Source organism: Nuphar pumila, chromosome 1 (genome assembly GCF_984573655.1).
Source record: "Nuphar pumila chromosome 1, dmNupPumi1.hap1.1, whole genome shotgun sequence".
NCBI classification, from domain to species: Eukaryota; Viridiplantae; Streptophyta; class Magnoliopsida; order Nymphaeales; family Nymphaeaceae; genus Nuphar; species Nuphar pumila.
In genome coordinates this window covers 32,185,512-32,198,902 of record NC_143249.1, presented here as the reverse complement: position 1 = coordinate 32,198,902, position 13,391 = coordinate 32,185,512, and the positions used below count along the sequence as shown (strand labels likewise).

The 13,391-nt window shown below is 37.5% G+C and overlaps 1 pseudogene across 1 annotated transcript; it reads right to left on the bottom strand.

The window, feature by feature from the left end:
* Positions 1-91: 91 nt before the first annotated feature.
* Positions 92-1,237, bottom strand: LOC149848593 (AP2/ERF and B3 domain-containing transcription repressor RAV2 pseudogene; annotated as a pseudogene). Its single transcript, XR_016431663.1, has one exon. The product of XR_016431663.1 is annotated as an AP2/ERF and B3 domain-containing transcription repressor RAV2 pseudogene (transcript).
* Positions 1,238-13,391: the final 12,154 nt, after the last annotated feature.

Genomic DNA, 13,391 nt, shown 5'->3' with positions numbered 1-13,391 from the left:
CTACCACACAAACGGAGCCTTGTCTTCCCCGCATGCAAATTTTCATATTTTTTGAATGGTGGAATTATCTGAGAAAAGTTAGGAAATTCTCTTGGAAAGAACAAAATTTTTATATGCACTATTTTGTATTACAAACATTCAAGTGAACCCTTTGCTTGGTACAACACTCACTCCTTGTCAACTCCCGCTCACTCATCCTCTTGTGGTTTCTATTGAAACCATGCGCTTCAGGAGTATTGGCCAGTTCAACCCCAAAGAGCCTGACCAACTTTTGCTGCGGCTGTGGGAGCGGTACAGCTGCTGCGGGTGGTGGTGGTAATAGTGATGACTCGATTTCAGGCAGGAACTGCCATACTAAGCAGCTCTTATGTGCTGATAGATAATGCACCTTAGCTGCACATAAGCTTGATGTACAAGTAATGTAAAGGACTTTCTCTGGGCCAGTGGACCTTGCAAATGTCACTATGTCCCCTTCTTTGAGATTTTTTTCCTTCACATATCTTCTCCATCCTCTAGTGAAAACATAACTATGGCTGCTGCTCCAATAAGAGTACCTAAACCTCCATACACGACCGCTGTCATCCTCGAAGGTCAGTAGCATCACGTCTCGCTTCGCAGTCGGCAGGTACTTCTCGGCATGCTGCTTCAAAATCACCAACCTGTTCAATCGTCCCACATCGCTAGGTGTCATCACCTTACTGAAAAGCTCCTCGCGCATCTTGATTTGACATCCTAGTCCCGCTCTCGCGGACATGACATCCAGAGCACCTATGTTTTTCTCCCGGTTCTGTTTGGCAATCAATAACTCATCATGATATGTGTGCCTCCTGAGCATCTCCACGATCTCCGCCTTCGAATGCGAGCAGAGGAACCAAGCTTCGGGCTCATCTTCCAAGGAGTACTTGAAGTTGGTGATGGCATCTCTCCCCCTGAACTTGAGTGCGGCAATGTCATAAACCTTGGCTGCCTCAGACTGAGTCGCAAATGTTCCAAGCCAGACTCTCTTGTGCTTCTCATATAGTTGAGCACCCCATCGGCCATTAGGCTGTGGCACAACTCCTTTGCACCGAGACATTAAGAGCTTCCGGGTAGATGAAAACGACTTGGCCGACTCCGAATCTATGACTGCCGAAGTGTTCCCGCAACCAAGCTTTTCGACGCCGGACATGGAGTCAAGCAGCTCGAGGGAATTGCTGCAGAGTCGGAGGCCTACATGCATGCAAGTGTTACTAGCCATGGCAAAACTTGCTAGGAGATAGTGGAATGTTGTTTGGAAGGTCTATGTAGAGAAGATATATATCGGTAGTTACTGGTATCCTTTTTGTCTTGGGGAATAGTATGTGGAAGGGGTCCATGCAACAAGTTGATGATTATCAGATGCCAGTGGAGGTCAAGTGGTTGAGGGTGCATCCCCCTTGAGCTAGCCTCTTAATTCTGTGACTAAGAGAGAGAGAGAGAGAGAGATGATGATGATGCAAATCTCCGGCCTCTCGTGTTGGTTGGGTGTGAAGTCTCAATTCATGTTTGGTGTCAGTTAAAACTAGACCAAGTTCAAGAACTCCTAACTCTTGAGAGAGAGAGAGAGAGATTAAATCTCCTCTTATGTCAGTTAGGGTTGAAGTCTACATTCATTTTTTATGTCAAGTTCAAGAACTGCAGCATGTCTGCCAGTTTTGCCCATAAAGTCATTGTCCGGCAGCCAAACGACATGATACAGGACAACCATTAACTGGCTCAGGGGTAAAAATGGCTCGCACGAACTTGTCCAGCTCTCGAAAAGGACTCCTCGCTCCTAGGGTTTTCAAAAGGTTTGCATGTGTAGACTGTGCCAAGTTTTCTTTTTTCTTCCTGATGACAAAGAACCCTCACCTAATCCATACAATGTTGTATCGGTATAGGCCCTGAATCGGTTGGCCAACAATTCAGGTGAAAGTGAATCGTTCTGAATCGGCCAAAAATATTCGAAAAATATTATCTGTCAATCAGAACATGACACATGTTAAAGCTATGAAAATAATATTTAAATAAATAATTTCAAATAATTTTTTGTATTATTATTAAAAAATAGCCGATTCATGGGTGAAGCATATCGATTTTCTGCTGATACGATAAGTACCTATACTGACAACATTGGTCCATACAGAACCCACAAATTAAAGGCACAGGCACACTTGGTGGGATGAAGGGTTCAATAACTTTTCCCCAAGCCCATTGCCACTCGGGCAACCCGGTCAGGTGTGGCTGCTGGGCTAACTTCAAAGTCATTTTCTCTTTTTTTGTCTTTTCTTTGATTGATTTATAAAGAGAGCCCTAACATTTTAGTTATTACAATTAATCGATTGCTTTTATAAATTATGTTTCAAAGACACGCTTTTGCCTAAAATCATTCAGTTGAACTTTGTTTTTCTTTTTCCAAATTAATGTGAAGAAACCACCGTTATGGTTTAGACCAATGTTATCAGTATCGATATCAACCCTGTATCGTTTGGCCAACGCATTCAGGTGAATCGGCCGATACCGATAATTGTTCCAAATCGGCTAAAAAATAATTAAAAAATATTACTTATCAATTAGAACATAACATGTGTTAAAGCATAAAAAAATAATTTTCAGTATTTTTTTACATTTATTAAAAAATAGTCGATTCAGGGGTGAAGCATATCGATTTTCTACCGATACGGACAACATTGAACTCTCCTCGATCCACAACTCAATTTTCATCTCCATTTTGATATTATCTTTCCAACCCAAAATGGTCTCACTCAATCTCAATGATTATATTCTTATGTTTTAATTATTTAACTTGCCAAGATTTTTTCAAGAAAATTTTATTTTTTATATTAAATATTTATTTATCAATAATATTCTAAAATTGAAACTTGTTATATATATATATATATATATATATATATATATATATAGAGAGAGAGAGAGAGAGAGAGAGAGAGAGAGAGAGAGGATTCACTAGAATATGAGAACTACCACGTGAACCACGATTTTCATGGTATTTTATATTTTTTCTCTTAAATTAAACTATACAGATGTGATCTACATGCTTAGTTGTATATGCTCCACCTTTTATCTCATCTGATTATGATTATGATACATAAACAAGATTGTTTAAGGCTTTATAATCAATGACTCATAATCTTTATAAATATTCAAGCATTCAAACTTTATATTTTCTTCACCAAAAATACATAATCCAACAGTTGATTCGCAGCAAATTAACCATGCCAACACATCTACATGGTTGTATTTGGGGAAAAAGCGTTGCAAATGCCCATATTTCAAGTTCTCATATTCTAATTCACATATTTAAGTTCTCATATTTCACTGAAGAGAGAGAGTATTTAATAGCTGCCTACCATTTTTCTGACTTATTGGTCGTTTAAAGGGTTTTCTATATTTTTCTCAAATCTGACCATGCAAATGTACTTATTCAACATGCTTGGTTTTATAGGAGTTGACTCTTGGATTATCAGATTCCAATATTCTGATAAGTTTTTATAAGGTTTAAAAATTAACAATATGAGATTTTCATATATATTCAAGACTTAAAAAAGCATGTTTTTTATTGAAAAATATGATCCAAATATCTTTTCCTAACAAATTGACCATGTCAAACACATCTACAGGGTCAGATTTGTGAAAAATAATGTAAAAACATGGTTTGCTTGTGGTAGGATGAAACTTTATATATATATATATATATATATATATATATATATATATATATATATATATATATATATATATATATATATATATATATATATATATATATGGAGTAGCAGCTGCTACCCTCCTGAGTAAGGAACCCGTAATTAGAATTCATAGGGGGAGGTTGTTTTGACCAAATTTGACCTCTTGGATGCTTTTAACATGGTCAAAATACTAGTAATCAATTTTTGGATCATAGTTTTTGGATATAAAACCATGTTTTTTCGTGGTTCCAAATTTTGATACATTGTATGCCATTTATTATTCAACCATCGTAAAATCTTACATATATGTCAGAAAAACATTATCTAAAGGTCTGTTTCAACTAAACTTGATATGTATATCACATTTACAGGGTTAGATTTATAAAAAACCTAAAAAAAATAAAAATATTATATTATGGATGGCCTTTTGATGTCATCACCACACAATCATGTGCTGTGAAGAGCTAATGATACTCGAAATGGCGCCCTAGATCCCTGTCACCAAGACCTTAGATAAAATGTGATAGGGGCACCTAGAATAGAGATGGGCCTAAATTGTAGTGCCTCAGAATTTTTAACGTGTGAATTTTAGAAAAAATTTAAAATCTTGTAGTTAATTCTTTTTTGGAGTGATAACGATAGTTAAACGAAATGGCAGTTTGAAAAGTCTAAGTTAGCGAACCCTTGGCAAGTTACAGGCAAAATTTTCAGCAAACGGAGTCTTCAAATGTCTTGGATTTGGGCCCTCATTTTCATACAATCATTTAAAACCATGAAGATTCAAACCAAGAATTTGTATAGATATAGTTTATACAAAAAGTCATTTTATAAAATATCAAAATGTGCTGAGAAGTGAACAACATAGAGAATGGATTCTTGATATCATCACGTCATCGTGTCATCTCCTATAGCAGCAGTCTACTCGTCCCCTGGATCTCCAAAATCGGGTCAAACTCATGAAAGCCTAGTAGGTACAATGATGTTATACAAGACTAATATATATATTTATCATGATTCAAAGTATTATATCAATTGCAGTCAAACAAACTGCAAATTTGTATAAGCGGGGTATCATTTCTATTTCAAATAAGTAATGTGTACATCATATATTTGTTTCAATAATTACTTATGTGTGGGTACTCATAGGATGATATCGTAGAAACAACTAAGATTTATTATTTTATGTAAATTGATAGCCTGAATGACTCGTTGAGTTCGATAAAAAAAAACAGTATAGTAACTGAGAGAGAATTCTCTAGAAGCATGAATAAATGGGGATGCATCCAAACTTTTACAAAATTTTTGGGATCTACAGCCTAAGATAATAATCGATAATCTTGTTCCCTAACTTTGCTGATCGAGAATATCGAGTCATTGTCACTCAAGGAGTATAATTGTTAACAACATTGTCTATCGGAGCTTATACTTCTTATCCTCTCTCTTGATAGAACTCAAGGTTGAATGAGTTTATCAGGTCTTCTTTTATTAAAATAACTCATTCAGCAAGATTTGGTCTTTTAGACTGAATCAAGCATCTTGCCTGTTAAGGCAATCCTAGTATTTGCATGTTAATTTTTTTCTGTAATACTATGTATCGTTGCACCAAGAGGTTTGTCATAAACCTCTATTCATTAATCGGTGTACAAGCATGTCTTGCATGTTTGATACTACTAATGTGATGAGAATCAACCCAATTTTTCAAAAAGAATATCAACTAGAAAAAACTAGAATTTCATGATTTTCTAAACTCCAGGTCGAAGGCCTATCCAGGTCATTCTGGATAAAAAAGGACTCTTGGCATATATACAATTGAAATCTACATAGTCGAAGTCTCGCATTCATCTGTTCAAAGAGTAGACTTAGTTGCGAATATCTGAATCATGACAGTCGCATCTTTTTAAAATTCAAACCTAGTAGGAACAATGTTTTAAAGAACTCTCCAATATTCAGAGGATGTTCGATGCATATAGACGTAAGATTTTTTATGCATGCGAATACAAAAGTCATATTTTATTTGCAGGATAGGCAGCACATGTGGATGCCAAAAATCTCATGCATGCGAAAAAAAAATACTTATTTATTTTGTGAAACATTAGAGGTATGTGAACTTAGTCTTGTATGTAACTCTTTTTTGAAATTTGAAACAAAGCATACGTATACAAAAATACGAACTTTAAATAAATGCTTGTATAATTTAAAGTAAGCAAGAGTACACAAAACTGTGTGCTTTAAATAAATGTGTGCATAATTTGAAGTAAAGAATGAGTATCACAGAACTACGCAATCTAAATAAATCATACTTATGTATATGTATATATGTACACATATAGCAAAGCAGCATCCGCCAAAAGGCCATCGTAAATAAAGCAGAAGTATGCTGAACTATATACTTTAAATAAGTGCATGTATAATTTAAATAGAGAAGGAGCACACAAAATTGCATACTCTGAATAATTATATACATGTATAACAAAACATCGTACGTCAAAAGACCATCATAAATAAAGCAAAAGTACGCAAAACTGCTTACTTTAAATAAGTATACACATAATTTAAATAAAGCAAGAGTATGTAAAATTGTGTACTCTAAATAAGTATATACATATATAATTATACGTATAACAAAGCAGAAGTATGCAAAACTGTGTACATGAAATACATTTATAATTTAAATAAAGCCAAAATATTTTAAAGGTATGGAGAATATTTTAAATAATTTAAATAAAGACAAAATAAAGTAGAAGTACGCAAATATAATTCAATGCAAAAAGTATTGTATTTTGGATTTGCTAGTGTCCATTTGGACCCAAACTCCAAAGTTATTATATGTGAGATCCATTTTGGGTCTCGATTGGATCTTGTATCAATATGACCATTTATATTTTATTATTTGATATATATATTATATATAATTATGTTTTAAGAATGGGACCGTGTCTCTGAATCCAATTCTAAACTCAGAGTGCTTATCAATATGGACCTTGCTCAGATCCAACCTGTTTTGGAGATTAGATCTATCAAATGGATCTGGTTTTATGACTTTAAAGGTTTTGAGTGATTTGGCTCTGAATTATTTTAAACCTGGACCTGGTCCATTGGATCTGAGTCCTTGTTATGATGTTTCACAGATTCGAATCATATATTGAATCCAATCCTGTTTAATTAGAAGATTCAGTGGATCCTACATACGTCAAATGTACAACTGGAACTAGGTTTCATGGAGTCGATTCTTGTGGATCCCCCATCAAGATTCAGATCCATCAAGTGTTGTAAGCTAAATAACCTTTTAAATCATTCAAAAGTTCATCGATTGTCAACCATTAATGAGTTTCTCATAAAAATACCAAGAATAATCCCTTATGATTTCTTAAAAGCCTAAAAAACTTATAAACTATGAGATGTTCATTGTGTCCACTACCTGGATAAGTATCATCTCATATCTACCGAAAACCCTTAACAAGTTCGCGTTGTAATAAAAATCAATGAAAATATGAATAAATTTGATTTGACCAAATCCCAAAACCATAAGAAGTCCATGGGGGTAGCCGTCCAGCCCATGCTACTTAAGACAATATTGTTGATCGATGTCTTCCTTCACTTCAGAGAGCCGAAAAGGTTCATCCAGCTTAGATACCTTCGATGGAGTGAGTTTTGGGAGAGCAGACGACTGCCTTTCACTACTTTTCCCTCGATCTGCATGACATCATGCTTGTTAAAACGCAACCTGTCAGGTGTTCTGATCCCAGTCTTTAAGCAAAAAGAACCCAAGACAAATAGAGGGTGTTGTGTGTTCTCCCCGGAACATGCACTGTAGCTACAGTGTGTGTTTCGGGGTCCCGAATGAGAGACGCGTGGTGCTCAGTTAGGTGCATGGTCATGATGTATACTTCCATACACCCGCCTGCAGGATGTACGAGGGTGTGCGGCGTGACCGTACACCTGACTGAGCACCATGCGATGCTCAGTCGGGACCCAGAACACGCACTGTAGCTACAGTGCGTGTTCCGTGGGGGGGGGGGGCATATAATCTGCCCCTCAGGACAGATGGTGTTACTTTTGCTCCTCCCTGATTCTCCATTCTTTGACTTCTCTCCGAGGGATGCCTAATATATAGTTCCCCTCGCCACCGCACTCGACAAGGAAGATAAAGACCACACAGATATTGTCATCAACTCCTCTTCCCACCCGTCAATCAAGTGAAATTTTGATGCCTTGGAAGCCACCAACCATTGCTTGATTTCCCCTCGAAGCCGGGAACGCTTATGACTCAAGCGAAAGGCAGCCCAAGTCCCTCTGATCGATACCGATGATCAAGATTGCTGCACAAGCTCCCAAAAACCGCCCTGTCGTACACACCAACGCTCAAATCGAATGTGTTTGCCTATCCTAAAACCCAATCCCCATGAGATCACTAAGTGCCAGTGATCCGATACGGATTGAGGCCGAATGCACCCCTCAAAGTCATGTATGGTGTCTAGAATCCAGTAGGTGAGTAGGACCCGGTTCAGCTTGCAAAGGCAAGGGTCTGAGCGCTTGTTGGACCAGGAGTAAGGAGCACCCCCAAGGGGGAGATCCATGAGACCAGCCTGGTCCAATGAATATGTATATAAAATATGCCTTAGAGGTTCTGCCTTGCTATTCAAGCTAGCACCAGAGGCGGGGCTGGGGTGGGGGCAGGACTGGGCTCCCCCGAAACAGTGAATTTTTTTTTTTTTAAAGCCCAGTCCTAGCCCCGCCCTGATTCCATATGAAATAGATTTTTATCCATTTTTTTAGCTCAGTCCTAGCCCAGCCCTGACTGCAGCAAATAGTTTGATTTGTCCATATGAAATAGATTTTTATTAATAATTGTAGCCATTTTTTATTTTATCTCAATTTTTTTTTCGGGGGCGCGGCCCCCCAAACCCCGACTGTCACACCAATTTTTTTTTTTTTTGCTACACCCCTGTTTGCCCGCCCCCCTCACATGAATCCTAGCTACGCCACTGGCTAGCATCAATATTATGAAGATTTGACTTCTTTGATCATGGTCTGGCTATTGTTTTGTCTTCTGCAGAAAGGATGTTGGTTGTCTGATTGAGTGGGAATTGTCAAATAATTTGGCCCCTCTCTCTTGTCTGTGCTTGCTTACTTTGTAAGGCATAACCTTGCCTCAAAAAACATGCTAATATGAGTCAACAATCCATCTTCAACCATGGGATATTTGATTGATACTGTGTCCAACTCTCATATTTGAACTTTCAAGGCACATCATCAAATGGTATTTCGGGGAAAATAGTATGAAAAGATTTAATGTTGCATTGAACAGTTCAAAAGCCAATAAAGTGGCCAAAGAAGACTCTACAAGTTTATCCCTCTGGACCGAAATAAAAGCATATATTTTCTAAGGCCAGAATCAAGTAAATGGCCCATTTGGATTGCATGTGCTTTCAGATTCCATTGAAGATTATATTTTGATCGATCTCCATCATTCTAACCAAAATTTATTGCAGATCCTAGTCAAGGGCTCCCCTCGTCTGTGATAAATTATAACGCCACTCACATGCACACACAAACACCATAATTTATGTGGTTCGATCTATCTACGTCCACGGGAACTAAATTTCTCTCTTTCTCTTGACACGTTTTGGAGAGAGTAAAGGTTCTTTAAATACTTGTTCATGGGTTGCATGCAATGGATTATTTTCAATATGTTTGGACTCTCTTTACACGACGTTCTATTTTTTGAGATTACAATCTTATCTAACAGCCTGTTATCTTGATGATCTTGACAACTCTTCTTGACTGACGTTTCTTCATGTGCTTCATTTGCAGGACTCTTATCCAGATCAGTATCTACGGGCTTATGCTTATTTGGATCGGTCCTTGTAATCTGGCCAGAATCAAAATTACCATTAATAACCCCCCTCAAGCTGGACGTCCAGTGACGGGTGTTCGCAAGCGAACCTGACCAAAGACAGAGGTTTAGTCATGATATCGGCAAGTTGGACAGCTGATGAAATGTAATTCACGTGAAGATGTCTTTTTGCCACATGTTCCCGTTCCCGGATAAAATGGACATCAATGTCAATATGTTAGGTGAGTTTGTGAAACACAGGATTGACGGACGAGTATAAAGCATTGATATTGTGGCACCAGAGAGTTAACAATTTGGTAGGGGTGAGTTGTAAAACCCATGGGTGGCATTCCTTGCTCCCCATGGTTGAAGCTGGGTGTACTCCCCAGTGGGCAGGGGGACCTCAAGGGTTTTATCAATCAGAGGCCAGACAATGTGTGGGTGTGGGTGTGGTTGTGGGTGGGGTCCAAAAATAACTAAAAAGTCTAATAGAGCATAAAGGTTTTAGTACCACAGAAATTTAATTAATTCCGCGTTTACACGGAAGTTTTGATGGGACAGAAACATAACTAACAATATAATCTAGTATCTGTGGGTGGATTAATCTAACTATGGACGAGATTAATTGGTTGTATGAATTATATGTGCATATATAAGTATATGTTTTGAATTTCAACTGTGAAAGCATGTTCTTGGAATCCGTGCCCCAAATATCATTCCCATACCTACGAATTCGGGTTTGAGTCAGGTACCGGTACAAACCTGACCCATTGACAGCCCTATACGTTGCAAAAATCTAAAAGTTGTCAAACCAACCCATAAATTAAAAGCAGCCCCACGTACGTTGAAGATATTTCCTGCCCCCACTTTGACATATGATTGTGTAAATGTTTGGTGTCCTAATAAACGTGCTTGACTTGTTCAGGGATAGAACCATAGTTACCAAGAAATGAAATGGATACCAGGAGCAAAAGCAGGGAAGCAAGTGTTGAAAAGTATCATGAAGCAGGAACCAGGAAGCAATTATTTAAATGCATAAAAAAAACACACATGCACACATAAAACATTAAGAACCGTGGGCTAAAGCAAATTAGAAATGGCATGAAGACAAGTATAAAACCAACATCCAAGCTTCTTATAAAAAATATATTATTTTTTAATATGACACCCAAGCTTGTTATAAAAAATATAATATTTTTTAATGTGAAGAGAATGCGAGTGAGAAGTGACAAGAAGTGAGAGACAGACGTTAAGAAAGCTAAATGGAATTGATTTGAGAAATAAAGAGGAAGCGAGGTTCTCACAAAAGGGAATCAAGTTTCTCATATTTCAAAAGTGGGTTTCCCAAAGTTTTCTCTCATTCCAGGGAAGAGAGGATTTTTCTGCTTTCGAAGCGAGCTTCTACAGAAATGAGTTTTTTCATGCATCCGGTAACTATGGCTAGAACATCACATGGAAATAAAACACTAACATGACTATATACATTCAATGCCAGGGAAATTTCACAAAGTTTTAAATTCCAAAACACAATTACTCAATAACGTAAGCTAACTTTATAGACTCGGTTTCATTCTACGGAACTTGAGTCCATCTAGACCAGGATCCTGGTCAGGTCATGTAGGGCCCTACCCTGGCCCTAGTCAATTTAGGAACACATAAGGGTTATTTTTATACCCAAAAAAGCAGGATGTGTTGAGATATTGCATTATGGAGCATAATACAATATGCCAACTTAGCTCAGTGTTGATAAAAATGTTGAGGTTTGAAAAGATAGGACTTACCCAAATTACGCAAAATCATTTTTAAGATTATCGAGATGTCATTTGCAAGCTCTGACTGTCCTTTACCCAAAGAAAATGTAAAGTCAAAACATGTTTTTCGATCTTCGTAGATCGGATTATACCACGACGGATTCAAGTATAAAAACAAAGATAAGAAACGTATATAAGTACCTAATCAAAAGATTATATGAAATTGAAATAAACATGTTAGGGATTTAAAAATACATTTTTCGAACTTAAGGATCCATTTTATTGTTCAAGCTCTTTTTTGTCCATTAACACCTCCACGTAAGTATGAATGTTCTTCAATGGCATTGGGACAAAGTGCAGGGAGGACTTGGGCAGGCTTCTTCTTCAGAGCCAACACTTAGGTATGAGATTTTCAGATGCATGGGTCCTAGGGGCTAGCCCTTATTTATAGGGCTTAAAATGGGATACAGGTCAAGGCACTTCTTTAGACTCAGATTCAATCTCATTGCATCTAAGTTTATCCATAGAAGATGATAAACTTATCCAGGAAAGTCTTCTCAAAAATAAATTCTTTCAAGAAGAGTCCTCCTGCATTGAGAGACGTGCAGGGTAGTTGGGAGGAGATAAGGATAAGCCATATGGTTTATCAACATGTTTTGGTGCAATGGATGATGAAGTTACTGTGTCATCCAATAGCGGGTGCCATTTTGTTTGTGTCATCCCTTAGCAGACAACATTTCATTATGTTGTCCCATAATGAATGACAGTACAAAAAGGCATCCTCTAGATGGATGACAAAATCTTTATTGTCATTCGAGTTTGAGAGGTGCCTGATTCTCGCTTAACACCTGCAAAACACTTGTCTTAAGATGTTAGTAATTTGGGCATCATAAAATTTTGGTATCTACAGATACTCTTATTTGTCATTAATCGATGTGATTCAATTTATGACAAAAAAATAGATACACCAAAATTTTGAAACACAACTGGGTTGTCAGGATCGTGGGTCCTACCGAACTAGATCAAACTAATTTGAAAAACCACTAGGTTTTGGAAATTGTTTGGATCTTGCCAAACAAGCTCGAGCCAATAGTTTTGAGAGGAAAACTGGGTTACCGAGATAGTGATTAGTCTCGTCGTATGAGGTCAGGCCAGTTTGCAAAACCATTAAATTTTGGGGACCATTCAGATCTTGTCGAACAAAGTTGGGCTAATATATTTGGAAGAAAACTAGGTTATCAACACCATAATCAGTCGCATTGAACGAGGTCAAGCCAGTTTGAAAAACCACTGGGTTTTGGGGACCATTTTTTATTCCACCGAACGAAATAGGTCCAGTATTTTTAGAAGAAAAACTAAAACAATGCTTCTAGGATGATATTGAGAATGTCGCTTTTTAGGAATTGGGAACAAGAGTCAAAGGAAGTTAACCAAGGCATGATGTTCTCTATTCCCTAGTTTGAACAAAAATCATGAAATGCCATTCTTGAGACCGAACGACAGTCTAGGAGTGTTGTCCCATGATGGACATCAATTTGCGGATGTCGACCCATAGGAAACTAACTCTACTTGGTATAAGGCCCGTCAAAGTATTTGACTTTCAGTGGAGATAGATCTCTTACCTTACATATTGGCTTTGTGTGTCTGGTATTGGTTTGATAGTGCACTGGGATCTCTGAATTTTGTCATGGACTCACTTGCGACCATTGTCACACTTAAGAATAATGATATTCATCTGGTCAATCCTCGTGAAGTCGCTGCTTACCACCATATTTGTCAGGGGTGACTCGTAAAGAAAATACATTATCTTTTTCTTTTCATTTATCATCTTCTAGTCCTTTTATGCTTTTCTTTTATAGACCGACTACAGATACGAGGGAAAGATTGCAACTCCTTGTTGGTTTGATGAATGGTATATCGATCTTCGTATAGTTCACCAACAATTTTTAAAGGATTTTGGAATTTATCATATCTGTCAGTTGCGAAAGATGTCAATCAATGGTTCCCTTCTTTCTACCCCCATGAAACACTGGAACCTTCGCACGAACACTCTCTAGATTTCTTTTAGAGAGATGACCATCGTCCTTGATGAAACAA